This window comes from Ochlerotatus camptorhynchus, unplaced genomic scaffold (assembly GCF_037179485.1).
Source record: "Ochlerotatus camptorhynchus isolate MF236.1 unplaced genomic scaffold, CSIRO-AGI_Acam_v1.1 ptg000316l, whole genome shotgun sequence".
Lineage (NCBI taxonomy): Eukaryota > Metazoa > Arthropoda > Insecta > Diptera > Culicidae > Ochlerotatus > Ochlerotatus camptorhynchus.
Window position 1 is genome coordinate 5,005,562 of NW_027040804.1, and position 20,514 is coordinate 5,026,075.

The 20,514-nt window shown below is 37.8% G+C and overlaps 2 protein-coding genes across 4 annotated transcripts in view; both read left to right on the forward strand.

Annotated features, from left to right (window-relative positions):
* Positions 1-20,514, forward strand: part of Cdk5alpha (Cdk5 activator-like protein) — a 572,471-nt gene that overhangs the window by 275,619 nt on the left and 276,338 nt on the right. The window lies entirely within an intron of this gene.
* milt (trafficking kinesin-binding protein milt) overlaps positions 1-20,514 on the forward strand; it is a 344,265-nt gene that overhangs the window by 102,282 nt on the left and 221,469 nt on the right. The window lies entirely within an intron of this gene.

Sequence of the window (20,514 nt, forward strand, 5' to 3'; positions counted from 1 at the left end):
ATATTTAAAAAAAAATCCAAGGACTTATGCTCCGACTTTGTTTTCTACCACCATCTTTATGAAATTATCCTCAGAATGCCATTGAAATTTTCCTTTAAAGTTCACAGGAATTGTGCTCCTCAGAAATTCCTAAGAGTTTTCAATAAAATTTTCTTTTAATTCAATTCAGAGTCACTTTTTGGTCACTATTTTTACGACTATGAGTCACTATTAAGTCACTTATTTCTTTAACATGGTCACTAAAATCACTATTTTTGATAGCAGTGATGGCTACCAGCCCTGCATTTTTATTGCTTTAATGTCACTATTTCGTCACTATTTTCGTTATTTTAGTCACTATAATCACTACTATTATATTACTTACCGACTACCAGCCCTGAATAAGTTGTGTTTAACCAATCGAGTCGAAAGCATGAAATCAAGTCTTATTCTCATTTGTTGACTCTCATCTGCGTAATCTGGAATGATTTTTCCAGAACGTGCCGATTTCCCGATACAAGGCTAGGTCATGCATCATCCACGCAATACCAAAACAGCTGTGCTATATTTAACTTTCCCATGCGTAATCGAACGAAGGTGTTCCAAACACAATTCGTGTGAGCCAACTTGAGATCGAAGAATATTGTGCCGATTAAAGGGTGATACGGTCAAAATTTGGTCAATATCAACTTGACGTATTTCTTTCAATTTTGCATTTAAAAAACCTGAACACCCCTCATTTTGAAGGTGTGTGTGTGTAGAATGTTGCTCCTATTTTGATTTTGGAATTCACTCTTCAGTTGTCAAAATGCCGTCCAAGCAAGAAGAGCAGCGTATCAAAATTTTGCTCGCGCATCGCGAAAATCCGAGCTACTCGCACGCAAAGTTGGCAAAATCGCTAAAAGTTGCCAAATCAACCGTTACAAATGTAATTAAAGTGTTTGGGGAACGTTTGTCGACAGCCAAGAAGTCTGGATCGGGGGGAAATCGAAAACCGGAAGCCGCTGAGACGACAAAGAGAGTTGCCGGTAGTTTCAAGCGAAACCCTAACCTCTCTCTCCGAGATGCCGCAAATAAGCTGGGTGTATCGTCTACAACCGTGCATCGAGCCAAAAAACGAGCCGGACTATCGACTTACAAGAAGGTAGTGACTCCAAATCGCGATGATAAACAAAATACGACGGCCAAAGCGCGATCCCGGAGGCTGTACACGACGATGCTGACGAAGTTTGACTGCGTGGTAATGGACGACGAAACCTACGTCAAAGTCGACTACAAGCAGCTTCCGGGACAGGAGTTTTATACGGCAAAAGAAAGGGGAAAGGTAGCAGATGTTTTCAAGCACATGAAACTGTCAAAGTTCGCAAAGAAATATCTGGTTTGGCAAGCCATCTGTACCTGTGGCTTGAAAAGCAGCATTTTCATAGCTTCCGGGACTGTCAACCAAGAAATTTACCTGAAAGAGTGTTTGAATAAACGTCTGCTGCCTTTCCTGAAGAAACACGGTTGTTCCGTACTGTTTTGGCCGGATTTGGCATCTTGCCATTACGGTAAAAAGGCCATGGAGTGGTACGCCGCCAACAACGTGCAGGTGGTTCCCAAGGACAAGAACCCTCCCAACACGCCAGAGCTCCGCCCAATTGAGAAATACTGGGCTATTGTCAAGCGGAACCTAAAGAAGACCAAAAAAACTGCTAAGGGCGAGCAGCAGTTCAAGGCAAACTGGCTTTCTGCGGCGAAGAAGGTGGACAAGGTGGCTGTACAAAATCTGATGGCAGGGGTCAAGCGTAAGGCCCGGCAATTCGGATTTGGAAAAGCGGAAGCCTAACTGAATATTTTTCCTGAATTTTATACTAATTGAACTTGAAAAAGAAATTTAATTTGATTTTTTAAATAAACGATTTCACCGATTTACACGCGTTTTCCCTTGACCAAATTTTGACCGTATCACCCTTTATTATTCGGCTCTCTGAGGCATTTCCTGCTTGCCATCGTGTTGCAACGGAACACCTCCGCCGTATGGTCGTTAGATTAATACTAATTAAACGTGTCGCTCACATGGTGCCGTGAAATTGCACTCTTTTATATTCGCCAAGCGTGCGAGCATGAATTTCCTCACGCTGCTGCACCGGTCTGTCGGTGTATGAGGTGAGACAAAATTATAGATCTCAGGCTATAACCGCACGGGACTTACTCAAAGGAGATCTTGCGGTTTCATGAATCAAACGTGCAAACTTGTCATCGCCTCTGTCGAGCCTAGGTATTGCTATGACCGCAAGACGAACGGGCGTTCGCCGGCTCGAGATGATGAGTTTTGGCGAGACTGATTGACTCGTGGTTGGTTGCTGGCCACCAACGACGATGTCGACGTAGATCAGCGAGATTGATGAGAATTTCATTAGAGTGTTGGTGGTTTGGCTTTATTTTTCACGCTGTCATAATCGTTTGTAGTGTGGTAGAAATTGTTCACCGTATTAGGTTTCTAAATTAAATCAATTACAAAGTGACTACACATGGATTAAATGTGCTAGGTGTTTAACTGTTTGCTGTCATTTTAGGATTGGGATCAGCTGCTAGGGCTTTTCGATGTTTTGACATAATCTCGTTAGGTCGTTTTACTTGGGTGCCAAAGGGAAAGATTATTTGTTAGCGCTTCATAGAGCCTTGACTTGGTAAGTTCGATACGAACAAACTACAAATGATTCTGCTCGCATTAGGCTAGTGTAGTTAGTGTTACACCTAAACAAGCACATTTAAGAATATGAAACATCGTCCGATGCACTAGTCTTTATTATTGAAAGAAAATAAATTTACAAATGTCTCGGAACGTGCTTAAATCATTGTATACCGATTTGGAAATTTTATTTTAAACTCACACCGGCAATCATCACCCGCCGGCGTACGTGACTGCATTATCAATGCTATCAGTATTTTGTCTGATTTTTTCCATCATTTACTTGCATTTCATGCTGCCGCACAACACTTGACATCGATAAGGAAGGCTTAGACTGAAACGCAATTTGTAGGTCTAAACAATACTAATCCCGTTGGATTAACGAATCGGATCGTTCTGGATGCAGACAGAAGGCTCCCATGGTCCAACTAGGTCACTGCATCTAATTATTCCTCGAGCCATCAGAAGAAGCAAACGAACCATCATCGGTCATTTTTCGTTCCTGGTTATCGTTTTTCACCACAATTCACCCACCCAGATTTTACGCTGCTTTCTTCGTTCCAAACACAAGGTGTTTGGCGATTAATGCCCTCGTCCGTTGTGTGGTCATCAATTTGCTCATCCACGTGCCGCCACTGCTACCGCAAAGGCCACAACGAATTATGCGCAAAAAGCTGCTTTATGGCAAACCATTATGCAAATTGATCCAGTTTTTCCACCACCTTCCAAACGGTAGCTTTATGTTTTGTGTTGATGCACTTCCATATCGCTGATGCATCGCATAGAAGCTACGAGCTATTACAACGGAGTACAGAGACGAGATGGGCTCGGTGGTTATCAGTCAAGTTAATGTTCCATAATGAGCCGATACTGAGTCTTGGCTGATAACGGATATGTGTAACACCAGAATTGCAACTATTTGTTGTTGCATGATTACATCAAATTCACAATTTACCCTAAAACTAAAGTAGTTCTATCTCAAATGGGCAAAAATGTGGATTATTTGATACTGGATTTGCAGATGATCGTAGGTATATTTTTCCCCAGCTAGTCACACAGGAATGTAGCGGTTTTGTTGATGTGATAACTGAGCGCATTCATGCTCAATGCTCACACAAAATATATTATTTGAGGGCAAATTTGAGCGAAATCGGTTAATATTTACCCATTTCTCAAGCGGATTTATGTTTGTATGGGAAAAATCAGCAAAATGTATGGAGGAACACCATGTCGTCACACTTCCGCTACTAGGTGCCGTTGTGAACTTGCAATCAGCGTCAAGACTATCTGAGACTATCATAGGAAATTTTATGTCTAACAAATTTGTCGAAGACCGAAAGACGATCCGAGTGGATCTGAAAAAGTTATTGTCATTTTTTGAAGAGATGTTTAACTGATACTAGCAAAGGGCCTAACACAGCAATACCTACTGGATAATCAAAATGCATGTTTTATTTTTTGTTTTCAATTCGACATCAAAATAACCATGCAATATTCCAGCATTAATTTGGGTGTCTGCTCTCAATTATCATGGAATTCTTCGTAAACTAACCAGAACCCATAATTTTATTTGGGATTTCCTTAATACCCGTTCTTAGAATTTGATTCCTTTGAATTTTTTCTCATTTCTTTTTTTTTATTTTAGTGTAAACTCGCATCAGAAATCTTTCGAAATTTTCTTCAAAAACACAGCATTTTAAGGAATTCCTTTCGAATTCAAAGTCATTTTTTAATAAATTCTATTGGAATTCGCTTATGAATCTTCCGCACTATTTCTTTGAATGTATCCCCAGAACACTTCTAAAATTACATCTTGTTGAAGTCTCAACAAAATTCTCTTGGAATTCTCTTTATAATGAATCGGTAATTTTCCTTACAATGCCCATACAATTCTGCTCAGAATCACGTAGTAATTTTCCTTGAAAATTTCCAAACTTTTTTTGAAATCTTATTAAATTACCTGAGACATTTAGAACCTCCTTTCTTCTCCATATAAATCCCTCCAAATTCTTCTAGCAATTACATATGATGTCATCTCAGAATAGTTTCCGAACTCTGATCAGAACTTCTTCCAAAAGTATGTAGGAATTAGCATTGGGCGATTTTGAGTCGAAAATCGAAAATTCGATTCTTTTGATTCGATTAATCGATTTTTTGAAATGATCAAAAATCGATCTTTTTCTTTCAATTTCTATTCTGGTTTAAAACAATAATTTTGAATTGCATTTGCATTTGAATTTCCTCAATCTACAAACAATTGAATTTGAAAATAGCATAGCATTGTTGGGCCCATGGTTATCTTGGAGTCCTAAGTTAAGCACGTTCCGAAAATACCCATATTGTTGAATATTTGTCAGTTTTTCAAAGGCTTCATCCAAGAGTTTAGAAACAGGAAGCCATCATTAAGGATTCTTATTTGGCGTCATTAATAGATTTCTGACCACTACATGTCATCTCGCTTTCTAATATGGATTTTAGAAAATCACGAGTCATACATTTCTGGTTTATACTATTAGTTTCTGTTCTGAAAATACCCATATTGATGAGTATTTATCAGTTTTTAAAGAAACCATAAATCTCCCAAATGGACTTTAGAAATCCGGAAGTCTTTATGTTAGACTCTAAAATGGCGTAAATAATCATTATAATTTCAAAATATCCATATAATAGAGTTGTGGCAGTTTGCATAAAGCCGGAAGTTGCTATCGTTGATTTTAGAAAACTAGATGCTCTTATCTTGGACTTCAAAATGGCTTCAACCATCACTTCCTGACCTCTACATATCATTTTCAGTCCCAAAATAACCTATTGTTTTCTTATACCGAAATACGCCATCATAAATTTTAGAAAACCGGAGCTCATTCTAGACTACAAGATGACATCGCGTTTATATATTAGATAAAACGAATATTAAAGCATACATAATCATGTATCCTGAGTACAAACTTCCACATGTTAAACATAAAGAGCCTGAATTTATAAAGAGACGACATGTCAAAATTGGAACAATCGACTATCTGTCAAAGTCATACGAAAAGTCATTCCAATCGAGCAAACCACCTGTCAAATGGATAAGATGTCGTCTCTTTATAAATTCAGGCTCTTTAGTTAAACATAATCTCTTCCATGTACACTGCATTTAATTATTTTGATCTTTTGTTGTATTTTGAATAGTTTTCCGCCATTTTGAAAAATAACAATCGATTCAAAAGGGTCGATTAAATCGACGAATCATTCACTTTCAAATTAGTAGATCGATCCAATGAGATAGATTCTTTTTTCAAGATCGCCCAATGCTAGTAGGAATCCTCCTCAGTATTTTTGTGAAATCAACACTTTGATTCCTTATAAATTTTACTTAAAATTCCAGGGTGGTTAAAAAAAAGTGTTACAAATTGATGTTTCGAAGCATCCCGAACGATTAATGATTTGTTTTGAATAAATTTAGTGACTCATAGATTTAAATTGAGGAGGCTAGAAGGAAAGGGGTGTAAGTGATCGATTCTATTAATCGACTTTCTCTTTTGATAGCCACAGCTTTGTAAACAGATTTTGCGCTATTTCTGCCACATAGTTTGATAAAGGAGGTTCTCATCATGCATCCAGAATGGCACACGAGTCAAGGAATGTGTTTTCAGCTGAATTATTAACGAAAGATAAAGTCGATGAAGAGAATCGATGAAAGTCACTTACACCCCTTTACCTCCAAACCCCCTCAATTATACTTTTTTTTAGAGATATCTGAAGATAATTTCAGGGATATTCGAAGATAAGTCCGAAAACATTCTTCAAGAGAAAGGACAGATTTAGGGAAAGTTCAAAGGTCTTTTATATACACAGGTAAAAATTCTGAATTTTAATAGTGATGTAAACATTCATTCACATAAACTTGTATTTCATTTCACGCAACCGAGCAACTTGCAAACAATGTTGTTTACCAATGGGCTTTTGTATACAATATTTGCTACATTCCCTGAAATGTCTCAGAACTTTACATGATATATAATGTAAACTTATATGATATGTAAGGCTCCATTTATGTGCATCATACTGAACAGAAATTTAAACTACTTTTTCGAACTGGGTAGGACTTTCAACATCCAGGGAAATGTTGATGATCTTTGGGCAGAAATCTGAATCAGGGGGTTTCAAATCGTGCCCCAGACTACTTCTATGGAACCCTTATGTTTGGTAAGGTGAAATAACGTTTGCAACTAATAAATAACTGATTCATGGTGACGAATTTTGATGAATTATTGTATAATTAAACACATTCAGTGGAAATAAAATTTAGTTTATATTTCGAAGATCCAGAATCTTAAGTTGTTTGTTAGTTTAGGATCTTGCAAATTAAAAAAAAAACAGTTCAAAATTTTTCTGGGTCTAAGATGTTTGTTTTCAAAGTCCTACACACTTAGGTTTGTTTAGATTTTCCGAAATTCAGCAACCAAACGTCACTTTTGCTAAGATCTCAGTAAAATTTGCTTGCCGGCAGCTCGGCTGTGTAAATCTCTACGAAAATTGCCAAACAAAATGTATTCAATATTTTTCAAAGTTCTAGAATATTTTATGTATGAGAAATGGATGTTGGCCTATGGATCTAAGATTGGACCCATCGTTAAAAATCTGCTATTTATCAATTTTATCTAGATGAACGCGTCATTGGGACGGTACTAGTTGATATTTGTGGTCGCAATTGAAAATTTAGTCGATAGCTGAATTTATGTATGGGCCCAAGTTAGATGCATTTATGCCGACATTACATCGATTTCCCCTATTTAACAATTTCTAGTTTTTTTTATCAAGACGATATCTGAACAGTTTAGCGATTTTCAAGATCATGGAACATTGTAAAAAATGGGAACCTTATGCCTCCAAATCTTAACACAAATTCTACTGGGTGATTGTTTTATTTTATTATTATTTCGAAAAGCAATATCTGAAGTCTTAGTCTCAATTTTGTAAATTTTGGTTTTCATTCATGTCGAAAATTTTTCTGTTTTTTTAAGTTCCTGTATCTTGAAAAACTTTTAAATTCGTAGATCTGATATTTTGTCAAAGTTTGGGATCATTTAAATGTTTCTAAGCCAGAAATCTGAATCAGATATTTTCTTAAATATTTAGGGAACTTAATGTTGTTCTAAGATCCAGGAAAAATAGAATGGAAGATTTGGCCAATTACAGGGCTTAGAAATTTATTATTCTGCGATCTTGCATTTTTTTCTTAAACCTTGGATCTAAAATTAAAGTCTGGCATCTTTTGCTTAACTCATGCTTTGAAATCCTAGTTTAAAACAGAGGTCAATTTTTCAAATTCAAACACTTGTTGTTCATTAATTTATTTGAAAAGGCTCATTCTAATTAACATTACAGATTCGAGGATTCTTGTTCACTCTACAATACATCTTAAAACTAAAGCCAAAAGGTACAACACAATAAACACTTTATCTTCCGCAATCCAATAAGCCTCCTCCATCAGAACGGGAGCCGCTTCCAGTTATTTCATTGTATGGCAGTATCACCAACGAGGGGCAGAGCGCTTCCATTGCAGCAATGGACGCAAAACGTGTTCAGCACTCACACACTCATCACGAAACGGTTGCTTTCCAAAGTCGACGACGCATCGACCGAAAGAACGGCTGATGAAGAACAATGAGGAGGACCACACAATGGTTGCTGCCGAGTAAATAGATGATCGCGTGATACACATCGAGAGTGGTCTGCTTCTGTCGACAGCCGAGTGAACACTGAAATTCAAACACTTAGGGGAAATGGCTCTAATGTTGGCCTAGGGTCTAAGATTGGGCCCATCGCTAAAAATCTGCTATTTATCAATTTTATCTAGATGAACGCGTCATTGGTATGGTACTAATGGATATTTTTGGTCTTGGACTGAATTGGAACGAATTTACTTACGAGAGAAGTTCTTTAAAGAGTATTCTGAAGAGAACTCCTAGAGATTTTTGGATAGAATCTCATGGGCTTAATTCCGAAAAGAATTCCAAGATAGTCCTGAAAATAATTCCATAGAATTCAGAAGTATTCTTTGGAGAATTACATAGTGATTCTGAGGAGAATTCCATTTGGATCGAAAAGAAAAGCCCAGTAGAATCCCAAAGGAGTTCTGAGAAGAATTTCAACTATCTTGGAAGAGGAATCAAAAATAATTTTAACTACAATAAATTTTAATATCTCAATCTCATGTAATTTTTATGGCCACAAAAATAAACAAATGCAGTAAGTAATCCGTAATGTCGTAATGTCGTAATGCCAGTTCATGGACAGTATTAATGATAATTTTATCCTTTTTGGCAAGTAATATTACACCATATTTTTGACACGATTGAAGTGCATCCGCTTTGATGTGATATCAAAATAATTGTTTTGCTGTTCCACGCTGTTTGCTGTTGAAATAATAGTTGAGCAGTTCCACGCCAAATGACGAATCTTTACCAACAACTTTGCATAATTGTGTGTTATGGGCAGTCATACACATTTTTACAAAAATGTGTCCATTTTGGATGTTGTAATTTTTTTTTAAATTACGTCTTTGTAATGCTTCAATAAATTGTAGAACGAAAACGTCACTTCTGATCGAAGTGACGTCTGGGACAAAGTTTTAGAGAAAATTAAGGTCTTTGTCGGAAAAAATATACATGGTATTTTTTATAGTAATTTTGAGTAAAAATTCCAAAAAAACAAAGTATGATGAACTCAAATATTTCTAATTGCTTATCTGCATTTTTTTAATTTTATTTTTAAAAAAGCTTTCAAGACATGCAAACTTTTGGAACATTTAAAAGTATGGACACTTGAAAATTGGGGCCTCCCTTAACTCAGTCGGTAAAGGCGCAGCTACAAAGCAATACCATGCTGGAGGTGGCTGGGTTCAATCCCCGGTCCGGTCTAGGAATTTTTCGGGTTGGACAATTTCTCGACTTCCCTAGGCATAGGAGTATGATTTGACTTGCCACACAATTGTACCAATGCAAATGCATTGTATGATTGTACTTACCTGTGCATAGAGGATGATTGTACTTGCCACACAATTATACTAATGCAAAAACGGTACAGGCATCGAAAGGTCTCAACTAATAACTGTGGCAGTGCATCTAGAACACTAAGTTAAGAGCACGCAATAAGTTAATATGCGGTATGCAATAAGCTTGAAATGCAAAGAAGAAGTAAAAGAAGAAGACACTTGAAATTTGACATAAATCGTTGAACAAGAACTTTTGGTAAAATATTTGGACTTTTTGCTAGTATTTATGCTTTCAATTTTGAGGAAGGTACGAATCGCGTTGATCATCTCTTTTACCAAACTCCTCCGTTGGGGAGGAGGGATGGTGAGGGGTATCTCCCTCCGCTACCACTGGCAAAAGAGATGATCGCCGATTTGCTCACGTACCTTCGATGTGTGGAAACAGTTCTATCGACTGTTTTACACTCAAGTCGTCATGTGACGTAAGCATCTAGTCGATAGGTTTGGAAATTGCAGCTATTGTTGCCTCTACCGCTGTATGTGCTCCTGTCACCATCAGCTCGAGGAGACACGGGAGAATTAATTATCTAAACATTTTATGAATATTGATAACACACGATGTGTGATTTCCCTCCACATATTTCAGAATAGATGACCTGGCCCGTAGATTCACATTCTAAGGCCCATCCTTTCTGTATTCTTAACACAACTATAGCTTCCTTAACCCCGCCCTTAACAGGATTTTCCACCTTTTCTCTGATTGGGGCGGGGCTTAGGAAACAACTTTTGTGTTGTGTTGAGAGTGTTGAGAATGCTAAACATGAAGGACTTCTTTTGCAGTGTCAGGTACTCTGTTTTGAAAGTATTTGAATGGAATTTATCGGCTTGTCCTCAATTATCAACTCACGAAAATCAGTTTGTGAGTATTTTACGAAACATGTTGCCACAAACAACAGTCTTTCATTCTTGCACATACACTTGCGAAAACAGTGATCTAGCACAGTACTTTTCCTGGCACAACACCCATAAATGCTGCATTGCAATAAATCGCCGTTTGTGTGTAAGTAGCTTCATAAAACAACTCAATCCCACTCGTCCCGAACCCTTAGCTTCAAGCAAAAATGTTCTGCATTAACTGCAGCAGCAGCAGCAGCAGCAGCATGGGCAGAAACAATCAGCAGGTGCATCATCCTCGCCACCCTCATTTGGTCAGTCATAAAAATGAAACTATTACCAGTTGTTATTTCCTGCTCATCGCTTTCGTTCGTAATCCGGTCATGAATCGATCACTGGGCACTACTGCGCCCGGCTATGTAGCCCATCTAACGGATTTAATCGGCGCGGCGATGCAATACCGGGCTCTAGGTGCTTCATGACTTGGAACCGCCATGTGCTGGTGTGATAAGAAAATCGATTAGAAGACGGCGGCGGTGGCGTCGATTGCTATTTCCACAAGTTATCTAATGTCTTAAACGAATTAAAAAAAAGAAAATCCACGAGTGATCATCACACTCCGGGAGATGCCACTGGTGTTTGATCAAACATTTTCGATCTAATCAAACTGGCTGCGGAAAATTGTTTCAAGCAAACAAGTGCGCTGATAATTTCAAATTACTCCATAGATAATCGGTCAAATTTGATCCAACAGAGACGTTCAGTGAGTGGGCAATTTTTCAGCATTTGTTTCAACGCTGATTTCTTTGCCCGTTCATGATGTAATATTAATTATTACTATAACAAAAGCTACCAAAAATGGAAGGAAAATTACAAACCGAATGTAGAACTCAAGATGATCTCCGTATATGATCGATTTAGGCCTTTCGTCACGATTCGTAAACATCGAAAAGTGATATATTATTGTTGCAAGGCAGCTGGACTGGATTGGAAAAAGCCTAATCGTAGAAACAAACAACGACTCGACAGACGGACGAACCACTCAAAATTGCACACATCACATTTGATTGACAGAGGTGTTTTTCCTCTCCTGTCCGTACGTTTTAAAATGCTGAAAGCTAGGCAGCAAGTCAGCGCCTTCCACATCAGGCCAGCGATCAACGCGACGACGTTGCAGTTTTGAGGTCGAAAATAACCTTCGGTCAATTTTTGGCGACGCACAGTGGGGGCGAAACCGGTCGTAATTGAATTTTGTTGTTGAATTATTATTTTTAGCCTGAAATGCAAAATTTCAAATGAAAATTCGTTGGAAACAGTAAATATTTTACCAAGGCATGACACATTGATCTTTCTAGAAGTTCAATGTTTATGAATAGTTCATTTCGAAGGCATCATTTTTTTCATCCTGAACCAGAAAAACTATCACTTTATGCGATAAAATTTCTTAAAATCCGTTATAAGCTTTGTTTACCTAAGCTATTATATTACTAAATCACTATTATGGATTTAGAGTTGGAATTTCTCTGTGATTGATTCAAAATACTTTTCATCTAGTTGTTACATGCCGGGCATGCACCATTTTTTTTCAACTTACACTTCCCTATAGTTGTTAGTGAAGACTTGTGTTATCCCAAAAGCCTTATTTGCTCTTGCTAATCTACAGCAGCACCTTGCTCTCATTCAACCAACAAATATTTACCCACATACCCTACCCACACAAAAGTGCAACTGCACGATGCAATTGAAACCTCTTCATGCACGCACACACACACACACACACACACACACTTTACTGGGTTTCCTTCCTCTCGGAATGCACTTTTTCCTTTGCGTGTTCGGAAACTCTCATTGCAGTTGGACGTCTCTGCATCGACGTTTGCTGTTGAGCGATGTTCGTTTACCATTTCCAAACATTGTATGCATCAACCTATGCTGTAGCAGCGAAGGAGCGCTCGTTTGGAATTCTGCTCGGCTATACACACCGATGAAAAATGTGTACAACGTGACTCTTGGTGGCTGTGATGTCGGTTGGAGATGACTGTGGAGATGGAGGCAGCTCGATTCACTCTCTGTTTACGTCGTTCGCCGATCGTGTACGTGAGAGATTGCCCTCAAACGATTTCTCTTTCTCGCGAACGCTGCTTCACGTTGTTCGGAGGAGTGGAGAAGCACATGTGGTTTGCTACGATGGGCAGGGATGTTCAAATTTTCCGTTAATTGTTGTAAAAAGGGTTTAAATATTTTTTGATATTGGAAACAAGTGCATCAATTTAAATAAAACATGGTATCAACACTTCGAACACGATGCTTCCAGTAATAAGTGTAACGACAAATTGACCAATGCTTCAAAAATCACTTTATCGATTGATTTTAAATGTATTGATTCATCGATGCCTCCGGTAAAATGTGTAGCGGCAAACTTTCAATGTTTGAAAAATCATTAGTTCAGTCATTTATTGACGAATTTAAAATCTATTGGTGCCATTTGAAACTACAGACTTTAAATATTTTTTTGATTCAATAGATTTAAAATATATAGATAAATTGCTGAGCAATGATTTTTCAAAAATTCACAATTTGCTGTTACACATTTTACTGGATAAAGGCATCGTATTCGGAATGTTAACTAAAGAGAAAGTCGGTGATGACAATCGATCAATGTTACATAGGACCTAATGCATTGTTCACCTTGAATTGTTGACAAGCATATATGTAAGTTGTTTGTTACATGAATCATTGTGTAGATTTATAAAACGCCTTTTTCAATTACTTTTCCGAAACACTTTAAAAAATATGTATGCAGTATTAGTGTTATTCGCCAATTGTTGCAAACTTCACATTGTTTACTTTGCAGCATTTATCCATGACCATGAAGTTTACCGATTTAGTGATCAATTGTTGAATAATAAAACGTAAAATCGCAAAATAACAAAAAGCACGTGCTTAGCTGTGCAACATATGTTTTATGCTAAGTTCATATTAGAAATGTTGTTATTAAACATGTTTTCAATATTTTTGACATTGATCATATGATTTGAAGTGATTTCTTATTTTTTTTCAGTTAATAACCCTCAGTTTTAAAACAAGTTATTACTAATTTGAAATCAAATTAAAATAAGTTATCTTTACAGAAAAATATGTTAACCTTTATCTAAAGATCTATTGCAATACATCTATCAACCATGTAAAAATGTACAGATAAAATATAAGTTTTCACATTTGGACTCTTGCAGATACAACTTTGCATTTAGCCATATTGTATAGGTGTGTAAAAATAGAATTTCAAACTTTGACTATATGTTTTAGTATTACTTCTGCGTGAAGTCAACGATTTACATAGTTGAAGATGCTAATTTCAAATAACAGGCTGTAGTGGTAAGTTATGCGTGCAACAATTCGGCTCTGTGGGACATTCAAAAATTATATTATACAAAAAAATTTTATCAATATAAATGCATCGCATTCAAAGGTTTCTAAAAAATCCTACTTCAAAAACGATTTCAACCCCGTAAAATCGCAAAATAACAAAAAGCACGTGCTTAGCTGTGCAGCTAATGGAAAATTACCCTATAGCAATAACGTTGGTGTGTTGCGTTGGTGAAATGGGTATAATGATACACAAATTTTTGAAAATGCTCGTTAATGGATGTCATTTAATATGTCTTCTCTAAAATATAAAATATACGGCCGATGAGAGTAGCTTAGAATTGAGTCGAATTCGCAAAAAGTGGGCTTATTAGTTAAATTTTCCTCTAAAATCGGCTCGAACTTTAGGAAAACTATGAATATTTTACTCAGTTTATGGGTACAGGAATCCCTCGAATAGCGTGATAGGTGTTGCAGTCCACCTACCACTATTTCTCGCAGTGTGTCGACCAGGGCTATATATTTTCGAAGCTCTAAAATGAACTCGAGTTTTGTTTCTCTCATTCAAACGTGTTCAACGCTTCATTTCTATAACGCCTAACTAGACGGCTGGCTGTGGATCTTCTCGTCATTGCTTTGCTCATCGCTTTCAATGTAAGTAACGTCGATTTTCTAGTTTTACGAAACCTGATTATGGCTTTCAATCCCTTTCACGAACACTATCACCGCTGTTTCAATTTATTTAAAATGCGTTATGTCCCGTTTTCGTTAATTTGTTTAGATAAATATGTGCATGGAAGATTAACAAAACATATTACGTGTAATCTTCAAGTGTTTTTACGTGAGAAATGCTTTAAATAGGGGAATTGGATGTAATGTCGACCTAAATTCCCCTAGTTTGGGCCCATACATAAATTCAGCAATCGTTATTAAAGGAATACAGAGTAAAGCGGTGGTGAAATTCTGTGAGACGAAGAGAGTAGAAAGAGAAGCAAAAAGAAAATGGTGAAAGAGAGCGGCAGCGGTTTTAATACAGTGACAACCGATAGTAGGAGAGTGAGTGCCACATAGGTGTTTCATCTTCTCGTAGTAGGGGTTAAAAGAGAAAAAAGCAGGAGAAGAACAGTGAAGTCCGACCGCAAGAAAATAGTTTTCTAGAAGCCCTTCAATTTAGTGAAGAGGAAGAAAGTGCTGAGTGGTTGCGATGATGCGCGTTGGTGTCGGCCAAATGTTGTAAAGGCTCGTGATCGGATTTACCGGGAAATTCCGATTGGAGCTTATGGCCATTAAGGACAGGTAAGTAGTTGGTCCATCAAGGTAAGATAAATTAATAAACATATAAAGTATCCGTTCGATTTTGGCAACACGTTCTCAGTATATTTAAACTGCTTGTGCTCTGCAGTTATATTATTGAATTCTGTTTAATAATTTTCTTAGATTTTCAGTAAAATTGTGGAGCTTTAAACGTCACCTGCAGGCCTGTTCTGCGAGTAGTATGGCTCTCTGTCGCTAGTAGGGTGACGGTGGTCGCCTCGTGTGAGGTGACTCTTCATTTGATTGCACGGAGAGTCACCCCACTAGTGCGTGACTTTTGTTGACTCATTGGTGGTGGAGATTCGCACGACTCGCGGAATAGGTCAGATGATAAGATTTGCATTTATTAAAGATTTTGAAAAGCTAAGAAGGCAAAATTGTGTTGACAAAATCTAACGGGTAATGACGATATAAATATATATATATATATATATATATATATATATATATACACACATTAAATGCAAAGGGGAGGGATGGGACCACCAGGGCACCGGATTGAAGCGATTTGGATGGGGAGAGTGGAATTGCCAACTCCCTGTCATTAACATTTCGTGAATTGACGGCGGGCTCTTCTCCCCACTCATTGGGACGTTCCCTCGTATGATGGCTTGTTCTACATCGGGTTGTAGGATTTTATCATTGGAAGGCGATTCTCCTGATCCCGCGGATTGCGCGTAAGTGTATCTGCTTACGGGTCCGCCCCTCCGTTTTTGGCCCTTCTTACAATGATAAATTGAATACAACCAGGTATCGTACTTGATCAAGTCATACTTGGAGGATGATCCACTGTCTAATGGCTGTGCCTTGCAACAATGAGTGGTATCCTTTACATACATACATACATACATAAATTCAGCAATCGGCTAAATTTTCAATAGTGACCAAAAATGTCCACTAGTACCGTCCCAATGACGCGTTCATCTAGATAAAATTGATAAATAGCATATTCCTCTATATATTTTCATTTTCTGTCATGAAACCTCTGTTGGTGTGTTTCATGAAAGACGAAACTATCAAGGTCGAGCACTCTTTCGCTCGTCAGTTTCACCAACGCTTGAAAGAAAGACCAATGGAGTGACGGGAGAAAGAGAGACAAGCGGTTGAACATTTGTTTGTGCACGCCGACTGTGATGCTAGAGTGCTACGAAGCTGTTCGACTTTAGCAGAAAATGAAAGCCAGCAGTCTCTTCGTCGCATCGATTTGGTCGATTGAAGCTGACATTGGGAAGCCCTGGTGTCGACTACCTGAAAAAAACCAACCTGGAAAATCGAGGATCCTCAGGGATTTCCATTTATGACCTGGAAACTCATGAAACTCAGGGAATTTCTTTTTAAAATCAGGGAAATATTTCACAGTCTTCTAGAACGTTCGATTTTCTTACATGACTGGTGACTCTGAATAACATTAGAGCCATTTCCCCTATTTCTAGTTTTTATGATCTGCTAATAATATCGCGATTCCAGATATTCTAGATTAAAAAACATTTTTATTTTACAATAGATGCACTTTTAAGTGAGCTGAATTACTCTATGAAGGAAGTGCGACGGTATAGCTTATAATCTAATTCTGTGTTGAAATATAAATGAAACAAGCGATGTCTAATACTTGTGACGGCGATGAAGACGTAGGTGATGCAAGCTCTGGAATTATTGATTATCTTTATTAGAGGTGCAGTATCTCTGGCTTTGGAGCCGGAGAGCATGGATCCAGAATCATGGGGAACTCTTGGAATGCTGAAGATTGCATCCGGGATCCGAATGCTGTACAAGTTATTCAATGATGGTGACAGCGATGAAACCGTAGATGGGGCCAATTCTTGCAGGATCCAGGAACCATATGAAGCGGTTGGGATGATGAACAGTGCGACCAGGACTCGAAAAAAGTGTATGTTCATTAGGGGTGCAGTAAATATATCTGGCTTCGGCCAGACAAATGCCAGTATTCGTTACATGATACAATAACTGGCATTTCTACCATACCTTATAGCTAGTTTTGGAGTCGCAGATCATTGACCCAGAACCATGTAAAGCCGTAGAAAAGTGCAGCTGGAACCCGAATGCTGGGCAATCTGTTCATTGATGGTGATAGCGATGAGGCGAGGCCGTGGATGTTACGAATTCTTGCAGCTCGTTTGGAATCGTAGAACAAGGATCCAGAACCATACAGTGATGCAAAATATCATGACACTCACTTGACACTCGTCAACGCATCAACCGACTATCGCTGACAAAACGTCACGCAGTGAGAGGTAGAGCCATGGCAAACAGCAACCACCGGTAATGATCGCTGCTCATAGACAAAACGTAACACTCGCTGCTGATGATGTAAAGCATAACGAAAACAGTGAAGACTTCTGCAGTACGATGATGAAAAAAAGCGAAATGACAGAAGAAAATGAAAACAATGCCTACGCATTCCAAGTTCGTCTCGGCACGCATGACTGTGAGTTACAAACAAAACTGGCAAAATTAAGCGGAAGCTGTTGGGCTCACTCACCAACACACTCACATAAGCCATCAAAGCAGCAACTGCTTCAAAACGAGCACAGATAGTTTCGTGATTGTCGGGAATGACCACATCGGAGATGGATCACCACCGAAGACGATATTCACCAGTTGCTTTTTACTTCTTTCGTCAACTTGATAGATGGTCATGTAGAGTGCTTCGACAAGCACATTGATAGGAATATGCCAGGCGTTACTACCATCAGCTGTTTGACGATCGTGATTGTGATAGGTCGCAACTCTGCACGTAGAAGTTCATTATTTCATTAATTGACCACTAGACTGTCAGTATTTGTATAAGAGGGAAGACAAAAGGCGTATAACAGATACCTATGTAATGCGGTTTATGAACACGGTTTGCGAAGTACGTGTAACGCTTGTAGCGGTCTTGATTCCTCTTTATTATGAAAGCATGAATTTCCATGACGAAATCATGAATCATTGTTACGATTTCATGGGATGGCAAGTTTTTTTCATTTAATGATTTTTTATTCATGAAAATGGAATCGGATTTGTTTCCGTGTAGGAGCGTAGTATCTCTGACTTCGGCTAGACATGTAACAATATTTGTTACCTGTCAACATAACTGAATTTGTAGCTAGTTTGTGAGCCGAAGAGCATGGAACTAGAACCATGTGGATCTCTTGGATTTCTGAAGAGTGTAGCCGGAACCCGAATGCTGGACAAACTGTTCATTGATGGTAGCAGCGATGATATCGTAGATGGTGTAAATTCTTGCTGACAACATAATTTGCATTTCTACCGGAATTTGTAGCTAGTTTTGGAGCCAGAGATCATGGATCCAGAAACCATATGGAGTGGTAGGAATGATGAACAATGCGACTCAAAAATCGTGGATGTTCATTAGGGGCGTAGTATCTCTGGCTTCGGCCAGACATATACCTCTCCACTCTTAGACGAAACAAAATTAGCAACTACCTTATTATGTATAAGACAAGGTGACAAGTGAACTAGAAACACCTGGAAAACCAGAAAAAATCGAGATTTCATTATCACCAGAAAAATAGGGAAATGATGATTTCAACAGCTTCTGAATTTCACACAAGTGATCATGGAACAAGTTTTTACAAAATGTGTTCAGGTTTAGGTTTTTATTATTAAAAATTTGCAGAAAATTTGAATGAATTTCCAATTAAATAGAGAGACGCATTAATAATCAAAACATTTAAGAGGTTTATAGACCTGTACATTTCAGACATTATTTGCTTCTCCGCAGCAAACAACAAGTAGTGGTGTCAGCTATGTACAGTCACAAAAAGCTTAATATTTTGGCTTGCGAAATTACAAAGTGTAATTTTATGCTACATTACAATTTATTATAAAAAAAATCAATTATTTTCTAAAAACATGATTTGTTAAACCAGGAATTTTTAAAATTATTGTCCAGGAAAAAAAACCTGGAAATTTAAAATGGAACTTCACTTGCCACCCTGTCACCCTGATAAAAACATGCTGCCTGCCTATAACCGGTTGATGAGCAGTTTAATTTACTTTATTATAAAATCATAATGTTATTATTTTCCGGCAAAGTATTGTAGTAAATCTTTAGCTTGACGTTTTAAATTTGAAGCCATTAAGTTTATTTTTTTTAGTTTCACTCTAACTAAACATTGGCCCACTTAGTAATGGAGCAAACTGTTTTGCTTATTACGGCACTCCTAGTGGACGTTTTTGGAAGCTTTTGACGTCTATTTGTTAGCAACATCAATAACAATAACGGTGTATTTTTAAGTTCATAAACCGCTCTTGTTTTGAAGAGGAGCGTCGAAAAAAAATCGTGCACAGTCACCTGGAAAATCCATCGTGGTTCGCGTCCAAGCTGGCTAAATTGTTGAATTTTCCTAGAAACACCGTATGGCGAGTGCTCAAAACGTACAGGAGAACCTCTTAACGCCGAATCGAAAGCCTCAAAGTAACGCCGGAGTGGAACTGCCAACCGTCAGCTCCATGAGGTCCATAAGAAGCAAACCAGGTATGTCCGTTCGCGATTGGTCCATCTGCCCAATTGCCCCAGTTCAGGCCCATCGAAAACTACTGGGGAATTATGAAGAGGACAATGAAGGTAAAAGGTACAGCCATCAAAACGGCAGCTCAGATGATACATTGCTGGGATGAAATCGCCAAAACAGTGGACGAACCCGTTGTGCGCCACTTGATGGGTCGTATTAAGGGAAAAGTTTGAGAATTCCAATCGAAACCGCGACGAATAATTTGTTTTAATAGTATGCACTTGAGTGAAAACCGTTTTCAAATCCGAGTTAAACCCATCACTAAGTGGGCCATGCTTGAATACACGCCAAAGTATGAATATTATTTATAAAGACACTAAATAACGAAATGTAGGACTTGTTGTATGATTATATTTTTGATATTCGTACTAATTACGTTTTTTTTTATTTCTCATTCTAGGTGAGTATTTTGGCATATTTAATCTATAAGATTAAGTCATATTCAACATAACGTAAGTAGTATCAGTTGATAAATAAATTTTGTTTGTAACGTAAAAAACATGTAAAAGAAAAAAAAATCAAATTTATTTCCGCCTCCAACTTTTTTCAGTGTATGAATAAAGAATATCCAATTTACTTGGAGTAATTATGTTCATATTCACAATGTTTTGATTAGGACCTATACAGAATAGGAATATTATTGAATTACTAGTTTCGGTGCTGCAGAGCATGATATATGCTAACGATGTAAACAAACAGCAAAATAATAGCTCGTTTCATACCGGTGCACAGTGGCTCAAACCCACCAAATAAACTTTCTTTTGAAG